This window comes from Saccostrea cucullata, unplaced genomic scaffold, assembly GCF_032062105.1.
Source record: "Saccostrea cucullata isolate Sc308-1 unplaced genomic scaffold, CSIRO_AGI_Scuc_v1 ctg838, whole genome shotgun sequence".
In the NCBI taxonomy this organism is placed as follows: Eukaryota; Metazoa; Mollusca; class Bivalvia; order Ostreida; family Ostreidae; genus Saccostrea; species Saccostrea cuccullata.
The window spans coordinates 22,273-33,408 of NW_026919457.1; positions in this window are offsets into that span (position 1 = coordinate 22,273).

Here is an 11,136-nt window from a genome sequence, read left to right on the forward strand (position 1 = left end):
TTCAGATTTTTGAATGCTAATATCTAGACTTAAGATTTATTAACATTCAAACAAATTAAATAGTTAGCATTATACGGAGGGCTTCTATTACCCTACCAAATATAAATGAAAAATACTGAAAAACAAAAAAGTTAGAAAATACAATTTTTTTAAGTTTGCAATTCGTAACGACCGGAAGTACTGACGACGCACGAAAAGGCGATTCTGCAAACCACAAAGTCATGATCTATCATCTCCAATAAGTCTCCAGTTCATATCCTTAGCCATTTTCGATAAAAAGGGGCGACAAAATCGCATTTTAAAATCAGGAAATTGTCCATAACTTGGCACCAGAAGCGAATTTTCCAAATTTCTCTTCGGATGTAACAACTTCATATAATGACACATATTTTGTGAAAGTTTCATGAAAAACCGCTGAACAGTTTTTGAGAAATCGCCTGCACAAAATTTTGTCAAAAAAAAGAATAATAATAATAATAAGAATAACTAGAAACGATCTCGTTGCGAGCAACGAGAGGTCTTCCGTCCGATTCTGAAAAAAAAATAACTCGTAAAGTCGAGCTGAGAAGTGATTAAAAATTTTGGTCACAAATTGAATCCAGGTCGCCAGCGTGAAAATCCAATCCGCTTTTTTCCCTTTTTATCCCCAACGCACTAACCATTACGCTATTGGGAGTACTGCTCTAAATGTACTTGTGTATACTTTTGCTACAGTACACCTGTCTAAGAATTATAAAAGACGGGCCATTATTCATAATTTCGCGCCAAACGCCACGTTAAATCTTCGCGCCTTTTCTTTGGACTGATCTATTAAATAGGTGTGATAGCTTCAATGAAATTAAGAAAAAAGTACGTTCTCATAGCCTAAATTTCGAGGTTTAGAAAATATATTTAACACATTGTACACATTCTATAGAAAAGTAACACAAAAGCACTGAAATGACTGTAATTTAATTTTTTTTTATTTCCCGTCTCAGAAGTGAACTATGCCGATTAGTTACACTTTCATAAAAAGGTTGAAATGTTTCCCCGAAAAACATGCCTGGCTCTACGACAGTCAAGGAATCAGATACCATTTATGTTCAATAACTTGATTCAGATCTTTGAGAAAAGAATGTTAATATAAACTCCATTAGACGGTCTTATCAAAATGGTTTTCTTATTTTTGTTTTTTCTATTCGTTTAATATCACACAAGTGTGCATGGGAAAAACGGTGGTTCTACGTTTTATACTTACTATGTATATGCATCGATATTGTTTTTTGAAAAACTATACCTTATAACTATGATTTAAGATATGTTTTTCCGTTTTGCAAAACAAATGATAATAGGTATCTCTCATTTGCACATTTAGTCTTTTCTTTTTCTACTTTGAGAACCAACCAAAACCAGTTACAGAGGACGTTTGAGAAGACACTGGAATAAATCTTTAGTTTGACACAGAATTGTAACGTAATTACTACGTGATCTATTAACGCGCAAACCATTAAGCTATTGGGAGCACTGCTCTAGATATACTTGTGTATACATTTGCAACAGTACACCTGTCTAAGAATTATAAAAGGCGGGCCACTGTTGATAATTTCGCGCCAAACGTCACGAGTAAATATTCACGCCTTTTCTTTGGACTGATCTATTAAATAGGTGTGATAGCTTCAATGAAATTAAATAAATGAAACGTTCTTATCGCCTTTATGACATGAGATGATACCAAATAAATACTACTACTACTACTTTATTTTATTTCAACGTTAAGAAGGTATATTTAACACATTGTACACATTACATATCGTATCTAGCCCAGTTACACTAAAGCAGTGAAACGGAAATAAAGTTTTAAGATTGACACGTAATTACAACGTACTACTACGTGAAAGTCCAAGTAGTTTTTTCTATTTCATGTATCCTTATGTCAGAATGGTTTAATCAAACGCTCAGCTGCCTCCATAAACCCCTACTCGCGAAATGGCGGAGTCAACAGAGACAGCCGCCATCTTGGGCCCGCTTCAGATTTTCAAATATTAATATCTAGCGTTCAGATTAACCAATATTCAAACAACTTATATAGTAAGCTTATATAGAAGGGTCTCTATTAATATTCCAAAAATCAATGATAGATAATGGAAAACAAAAAAGTTAGAAAATAAGCTTTTTTCAATTCGCATCTCCTAACGATAGGAAATATTGACGACGAACAAAAGGTCGCGTCCTGGATAGAATCTATCACGATCTATAATCCCTGAAAGTTTCACATTGATATCTTTTACCGTTCTTGAGATTAACTGCAGACAAAATTGCATTTTAAAATCAGAAAATTGTCCGTAACTTGGCACCAGAGAAAAATTTCCAAAAAATCTCTCGGATAAAATAACTTCAGATAACAACACATTGTTCCTGCAAATTTCATGAAAATCCATCCAGTAGTCTTCGAGAAATCGCGTGCACAAAATTAGATGGTCAGAAAAATAATAATAATAATAAGAAACAATAGAATCGCTATAAGGTCTTCCGTGAAGACGGAAGACCTTAATAAGAAACAGTAGAATCACTATAAGGTCTTCCGTGAAGACGGAAGACCTTAATAATAAGAAACCGAGTAAAAACAATATGTTCCCCAACTTCGTTTGGGGAACATAATAAGAAACAGAGTAAAAACAATATGTTCCCCAACTTCGTTTGGGGAACATAATAATAATAATAATAAGAAGAAGAAACAGAGTAAAAACAATATGTTCCCAAACTCCGTTTGGGGAACATAATAAGAAACAGAGTAAAAACAATATGTTCCCAAACTCCGTTTGGGGAACATAATTACATGGATAAATACCGGGGTATTAATTCATATATCGATACAGGGCAATAATTAATCTATATAGCTGTATGTTGATTAATGTTTAAAAATAAAATAAAAAAATCCACGGGCTTGTTCTTTCTTCTTTTCAAATGCACAAATAATTCTGTCGGTTCAGTTTTATATATTAACGAGGCTCGAGTAGCAGGCAAGGATCATTTGATATCTCTTTGAATACCTAAAGGTTTTGCTTAACGACGTACTTGTGCTAGTTTTACAAGAAGGATATGGAGAGAACGAACGAACGAACGAACCGTTTTCAATATCAAAGTCCATAAAACAACACAAAATAGGAGCAGGGCATTTTTTGGCAAGTTTAATTTGTTTGCATATCAGACAAACTTTTAAAAAAGTTTTACTGGCATGCAAGACTATAGGCTCATGTGTCTAAATCGTTTTAAAAAAATAAAAACGCATTTTTAATAAAGCAAAACCGTTGCTGATAGAAAGTGTTGTTTTTTTTTATATACTTGTTGCATGTGTTTGTAATATGTCATTAAGAGTTTAAATAGACACTTTTGATACAAAATTTTAGAATAAAAAATAATTGAAAAAAAAAATTATACGTATATTTTGATGACTTTTAGTTCTTCTGTGCTTTTATTGAATTCAGACACAAACGAATATGGGAAGTAACGCCGTTATGAGCAATTTCTCAGATTATTTTATTGCTTATAAACAAAACTTCTTATCGAAATTTTAATTATTTACTATTGTATATTTTGGAAAAGTTATCAATTTATTTGTATTTTATGCATACTGAGAAAAACTGACAAAAGAGAAGTGTTGTGACATCATACATTATTTTACACATTGGTATTCAAATCGATTTTCAAAGCACATCAAATGAAATATTTTAGCATACCATTCGAGAAGGATATCGACATAACGAACCGTATTCAATATCAAACTAAGTTAACAAAACAATACAAAATAGGAGCAGAGCAAACACGGACCTCCGAAACATCAGAGATGGGATCAGGTGTCATGGAGAAGTGAGCGCCCCCTGCTGACCGGTCACACCCGCCGAGTGCTCCTTGTCATGATCAGGAAATAATGGAGAAATCCGTCGTCAACATTATTGATTTACAAGATATTAGGACAATTCCCATTCAGCTACGAAAATTTTAAGACATAACATGTAAACTGTTGATACGCTTAGCACTGAGCAGAAATTGAAACACTGCCTCCCAATCATTATAATGGTAAAGTTCGTCTTTTGCTATGAGAGACCCGAGACAAATGTAAGATGAACAAGATGTGCTTTTGAAACACTATGCGCCCGGCGGCAACAATTTTATGCATTAAGGTCACGGTCAAGGTCACAATGTCATTAATCTTGGTGTTTTTGAAAGATCTTGATTAGTGAAGTATGCAGACCAAATAAAGTCTCTTTCATTCAAGGTTCAAAAGTTATGGCGATGGTTAAATCTTGCAGACAAACCAACAAACAGACATACACACAGACAGAACAAAAAGAATATACGCCCCGAATAAATTCGGGCGCATAAAAAGTATTTAATAGGAGGTGCACAATTGCACTGTGTAATAAACAATATATGGAGGTATCATTAAATGTCATTCAGAAGTAAAGGAGTAGTAGATAAGAGATGAGAAGGACAGACGGACGGACATCCTCATCACTACAAGCCCCCTTCTTTCCAAGCGGGGGTTATAATAAGGATATAATAATAGATTATGCTTCTATTTATAAGGCATTCTAACAAATATCATTGGCAAAGAAAGATAACTTTTAATGATCGATGGATGTTTATCCAAAATGAAAAAAAAATTGTCATTTTGATTCATATTGAAATTTTAATATTTGTATGAATTTGAAATTAACTTCAAATAATTTGTAAACTATACTTACACAATGAGTTTTATAGATCTAAAAATACACTGCTCTTGACTTTGCAAATGTTTTGATTTTTGTTGATTGACTGAGTTTCCATTCTTTGTAGAGATTCTTTACTACGAAGTTTCATTTTGCATCTCCTTTTTTACTTTTTGGTCGGAAGAATATTTAATTCCCATAGCAAAACATTGACAGCCATTTTTTCTATAATATTAAAGGGTACCTATCTCGTATCCGCATCTCCTCTTACACCACTGTATAAAATTTAATGATACTTTTATGAATTCGTTATTATATTGTGACCTATTTTACTTTTTATCTGACATTTATATCTTTCACAACTCAAATAGCAAAATATTGACTGAACTATTATTATCATATGGGTGGCGGGAGTATATTTTTGTGAACTCCGTGTTAACAGTGTCTCTAGTTTCGTTGTATTCTATAATTTTATTTGTATTCTGTATTATTTATTTGTATTCTGTAATTTTTAATTGTATTTTGATTGTAATTTTTACCATTGGAAAAGGGTTTATGTTTCCCAGTTGATTCGACACAGAAGAGCGTGTTTTACACCAGACAAACTATTGACAAACAATTTGATGACGCAAGGATATCAAGAGACCCATTTAAATTCATCATGTTCAACACATCCACTCCGCTAACAAACAAAATCTGTCGTTAAAGCTGAACAAGATTCGTAAAACGATTTTTTTTTCTCGCTATGCTGTTGTATATCATTACTATAAAGCAACTATATAAATCAACTACATATTCACGGATCAGCGTCATCATTTTCACTTGTGCAGCCGAAAGAATGCAACAAAACTCTTGTAAATGATAATCACTCGGTACCGTAAAAACCCAATGGCTCTTTAAAATGCAAGAGAAAAAAAGTTACCACAGAATTAAACAAACTTGCAAAGTTTACTGCAGTACGATATAGACGTTGACTGCAATAGAGTAAAAAACATGCTTAATGATAAACAACACTAACATGTAACGTGTCGTCCGTTCCACACTGTGACAAGGAAACAGTCAGGTGAAACAAATACTAGCGTTTTTTTTTTTTTTTTTTTTTTTTTTTTTTTTTAACATCAGTGCCGATATCAGGTGAACTTATGTGACGAGTGCCTTTTTTATAAGTCGTGTTCAGCTTTAACAGTTTAAGGCGAATGCTGTCTGACGTTTATCATACAAATTTTAGCCATTTCTTTCCCCTTGATTCCCATCCGCCCGATCATGTCAGGGAGCAATCAGATGTATAACCGGATGTAACTGGTCGACTAATTCTTCCTCCTCCATGACACCCTCATGCACCATTGATATTTCTCTGCTCCAAATTTTAATTGTTCATGAATCTTTGAACTCGATAAGTGTTCTTTATTTAGGTATTTCACTGTATCTTTTATTTGAATTGTATGATTTTTTTATTTATAATTTTTGTTTAATTTTTCATTTGCAGTGCGTAATTATATATTACAAATAGAAATACATACATGTATAATGCAAATAGAAAAAATAGGCAATCAAGTAGAGAATAAAAGAATACAAGGAAAATTATAGAATTGATATGTAAAATCTAAGGTAGAATATACAAAACAAGTAAAAATTATGAAATTGATGTGAAATAGAAAACAAATTATGATATTTTTTAATTACAGATGAAAAAGGGGAAGAATTCAAATAAAATTAAATAATGAAATAAAAAATTATAAATTACAAATGGAAAAGGTGTTTTTTGCAACATTTGTCGTGCCAACAGAAATAGTCATTTTAAAATCACTTATTTTCTCCACATTTTACAAAATGGATAAACAAGAAGTCTAACTAGAGGTATTGTGAGCGATGAGCTCACTAAATGATACCCCCGCCTCCATATAGTTATAATGGCAAAGTCCATGTTTTGCTGTGGCCGGAAAACCCAAATTATGTGTCAGATCAAAAAGTAAAAAAAAGGTGCACAAGGGCAATACATAATAGAGATTCTGTGAAAGTTTCATCAAATTCCATCCAGTGGTATAAGAGGAGTTGCGGACAAGAGATGGGTACCCAAAAGCGTAACAGACGGACGGACGGACAGACGGAAGGACGGACGGACAGACGGACGGACGGACGGACAGACGTACAGACGGACGGAATTACCGATTACTATATACCCTCCCGCTTTTCAAGCGGAGGGTATAAAAAAAAAAAAAGATGAAACATTTGTTTTACAAAAGTAAATGAAAATTTTCAGTGTTAACTAAAAGATGCGTTACCTACATGGATTTGATGTCTATTTAATGCATTTTTGAAATAATACTTGTTAATCAGTACGGTACTTCTGATATTTTCAAAATCGGAGTATATATATGATTTTATTTCATGACTCTATCCAAATCATGTTTGTAAGCAATATGAAATAAAATCTTTTTTTTGGTGACTACTTTGATATATTTTTGCAGTAGATACAACTATATCCCATCTTTTTCAGAATTCTTATGTGTTTTCTGATTGCAAAAAAAAAAAAAAAAAAAAAAAAAAATTAAGATATCAGCTATATTTTTTATCCCGAATTTTGTAAACACTGAATTTTTTCTTTCTTAAAAAAGTCTTTCTGTTTTTGATTAATAATATTCGGGTTTAAGACCCAATACTTCAATTTTCACTACATCAATTTGAACCTACCAATTCGTTCGGCTGCTGGATTAGAAAGAGAGACATGACGTAACGTCATCTATTTATACCCAGTGATAATCCTACTGAAAAAAAAACATATGCGCAACCCAGATTATTCCGGGAAGTACAGCCGTAATTAAAAATACAAAAATTCACAAAGATAATTGCGCATATTTTTAGACTGCGCTTAAATATGCGTCATTATTGACTTGTAACTTTTCAATGAAGTCGGTCATGTATTTGATCATAAGTGAATAACTTGAGTATAACAATGAAGAAAGTGGGATGGAATATGAAGAAACAATCGAGCAAAACTTAGATCCAGATTTGCATAAGCATTGTAAAGTGTATGATATAACAATGAATTCAATCTTGAGGTTCCTTTTTTAAGTAAAATATACATAGACATATATGAATAAAATCATAAAAACATAAATAATTATATCACAGAATTGACCATATATTAATCTTGCTAGCATTGGATAAAAAATGTTGATGAAATTGAGATTGGATTTCTTAGAGGACATGAAATCGATCCGATAAGTTGTTTTTTTTCCTGGATTAAAAGACGTTGTGGGCAAAAGTTCCGACGAAGTGGGTTGAAAGTCCTGAATATATTTTTTCCACCACAGTGACAAGGCGGTCAGCTCTAAGAAATTGATATTCTATTGAGTGTCTGAATCTGATAGCAAGTATACAGTTCTTTTGTTACACAAATCAAGTTAAACTAGTTCGCCATGTTCGTTAGGAAATGATAAAGGCATCATTTATACGAGCGAAGAGTGACCGCAAGTTAGGAGAGAGGACAGACACTCGATCATATACCGTGTACTAGCATTTAACTAATACCTTTGAAATATGCACTTTTTCCAGACATTCTTTGCATATAAGTTAATATCTCTTGAATATTGTCAAAATGGGTAAGTTGAAATTAATTTCGATGAATAAGAGCTTTATTCATAAAAAATGGATAGATGTTAGTTAGAAAACTAGCTAGCTGTAGTTATTAATTTACGAAGAGAAACAGTTCTTCTGCAATTCAATTTCATCATTGACTGGTCCCCATCTCCTCAGCGCGCGCGTTGAAGCGATGTCACAAATATTGTCATTATTGGATAATTGGAAAGATTTTCTTAGATTGTTTGGATCCTTCGATCCATTGTTCATTTAGGCGGCTATCTGCACGAGTGTGAACTAAGGTTCATTCGGAACCAATCAACTTTGTCCGCAGATGTCTCTCGGAGAGGGACCACAATAAGCACATCCGGCGTATTACCGCCATCAAGCGTAGTGAGATAAAGTATTACAGACTTAATTAAACTGCAAACTTCGATGGACAGCCTAGAATTCAAACCTGTATTTGTTAGAGATAAGTCCTATCTTTAAAAGTGGTCGTGACTTTGCATGTTTGTAGAACTGTAGCTCTAAGGGGAAAGAAAAGGAGCATATACTAGTTCATTATTTCATGAATTTTAAAAAATAAAAATGGCAATGAACATAAAACAGCATCAGCTTCGATGAACATGCAAATGAGATTTTCAAAGATGCTTCACTTGCACGCATGAAACTCTGCCAACCATATATTTTTCTTGTTAAATTGTCTGTCCAGACTTTGATTCCCAATAATGTTCAGATAATGAAACATTTTTCATGCCAAAGCGTATCTCTGCCATTAAGATGCAAACTGTCTTGTACAGCAGGCGCCTTGTATTTCCATATCTTCAAGTTAGCATCCTTGCACGAAAAATGGTGATGTTTACTTCTATCAAAATGATACTATATATATTATAGATCAGTCTGGAGATTTGTGTTTCTGTGCAAGGTTAGGGAATGTTGGTTAACCAGAAATTATTTCCAGTTTGTTCTCATTTCGAAAAAAGAAGAAGAAGAGATTGAAATTGAACTATTTCAGTTTCTTAACATTACACAGATTTATATCAAATATACGTGCAAATGAAGAACCAGCAAAAAGGGAAAAAATGGGATAAGTACAAAATTTACATAAATATTTAAAAACTGCAACTGAGATTGAAGTAGTCTCGAAAGAAGGAAGGTTTAAGTAGTGCAATGAATAACATACGATTAAAGAAGTTGTATTAAATTCTATAACAATTTTTATTCAAAGTTCTATGGTCATTATAACAATGGTCATATATGTAAAAATAACCTGCCAAAGGCACTAGCTGTTGACTGACATTTCAATAAAATGTTGGGCTATTATTTTCCAACAGATTTGTTTATGAATTACTCTGTTTACCCGATTAAAACATTCATCTCGGGGTGGGATTGACAGGAGATGGTAACTTTTCCATTTTATCCTTTCTCTTCTGTTCATTTTTTACTGCTCTCTCTTTTTTTTTTATAGTTTACTAAATTAATTTCATCACATTTTTGCATAAGCAAAATGGTGAACATTGTTAACGTCCAAGGTAGGCAAGCGAAGAATATGTCATGCGAGGAGGTCTGTGTGTATTTGTATTTATAAAGCATTATTTTGATAGCATAAACCATCTATATTTACATTTAAAGTTTGTCTTCCAGTTGACTCAGAAATGGCAAAAGAACATACGTACGAACATTTTCAAAAAGGAGATAAGCAATTTGAGAACAACTTGATAAACACGAATATCAGGAGCCCCTTTCAAAAACATTTTGAAATGTCTATGATCGGAACAATGGCTATCTTATCAAAAATATATTTTAAAGGAAACTGTTGATTCGCATTTTTTCATAAAACATTGTTATGCCATTTTTTCACAATAAGTTGTCTAAGGATTGCTCGATCATGACAAGGCTCACACGACAGAAGACGTGTACTCCTCAATTGCACCTGATCCCACATCTGATGTTTTTATTTAGAGGCCCTTGTTTGCTCTGCTCCGAATTAATACGTATTGTAAAAGTGATGACTTTAACTTTTCTATCGTCAACTTCTATGGCAAGCCCTTTTGCTATTTATTCGGAAAATAAAATTTATCTTAAAATTACAGAGATATCTCTCAATTTAGAGAGATATCTCTTAAAAAATAGAGAGATCTCCCAACGTAAAGAGATATCTCGCAGTTTTAAAGATATCTCTTTGAGAAAGAGATATCTCTTAAACTCAAGAAAGATATCTCTTATACAAAGAAAAGAGATATCTCTGAACGTTAAAGACATATCTCTTTCACCTAGAGTGATATCTCTTTTACTTTTGAAGATATCTTTCCAATTTAAAGAGATATCTCTTAAAGTAAAAGAGATATCTCTCTTAGTTTATCTTAAGAGATATCTCTTAAAGTGAAAGAGATATCTTTCAAAAGTGTATAAAAGAGATATCTCTCAAGCAAAAAGAGATATCTCTTTATTGCAAAGAGATATCTCTCTTCATTATTTTTATTTAAATTCCATTTAAAATGACTTCTCCCTCATCGGAAGTAAGCTTTTTATTCACGGAAGTACAATAAAGTATTTTTAAATTTCGACCAATTCCTGATATTCTACATTATAGCTTCTAAACATGACAAGTAATTCAGTGTTGTCTAGATTTCAAATTAGGAATAGTTGTCATAATTATATGTTGTTTCAAACAAGGGCTATATATAGCATTTTTGTCTACATTGTACGTATATTATTCTGGGTATTGCATGCTCAGTCTTTTTTCTTATAACAGCAAAACTATTCCAGAGACTTTACTTCCCGTTCCGCGTTCGTTTTAAAGTGGAGAATTGATTATTTTATTTTAAGGATCGCTGGAAAAGAGATATCTCTGTCATTAAAAGAGATA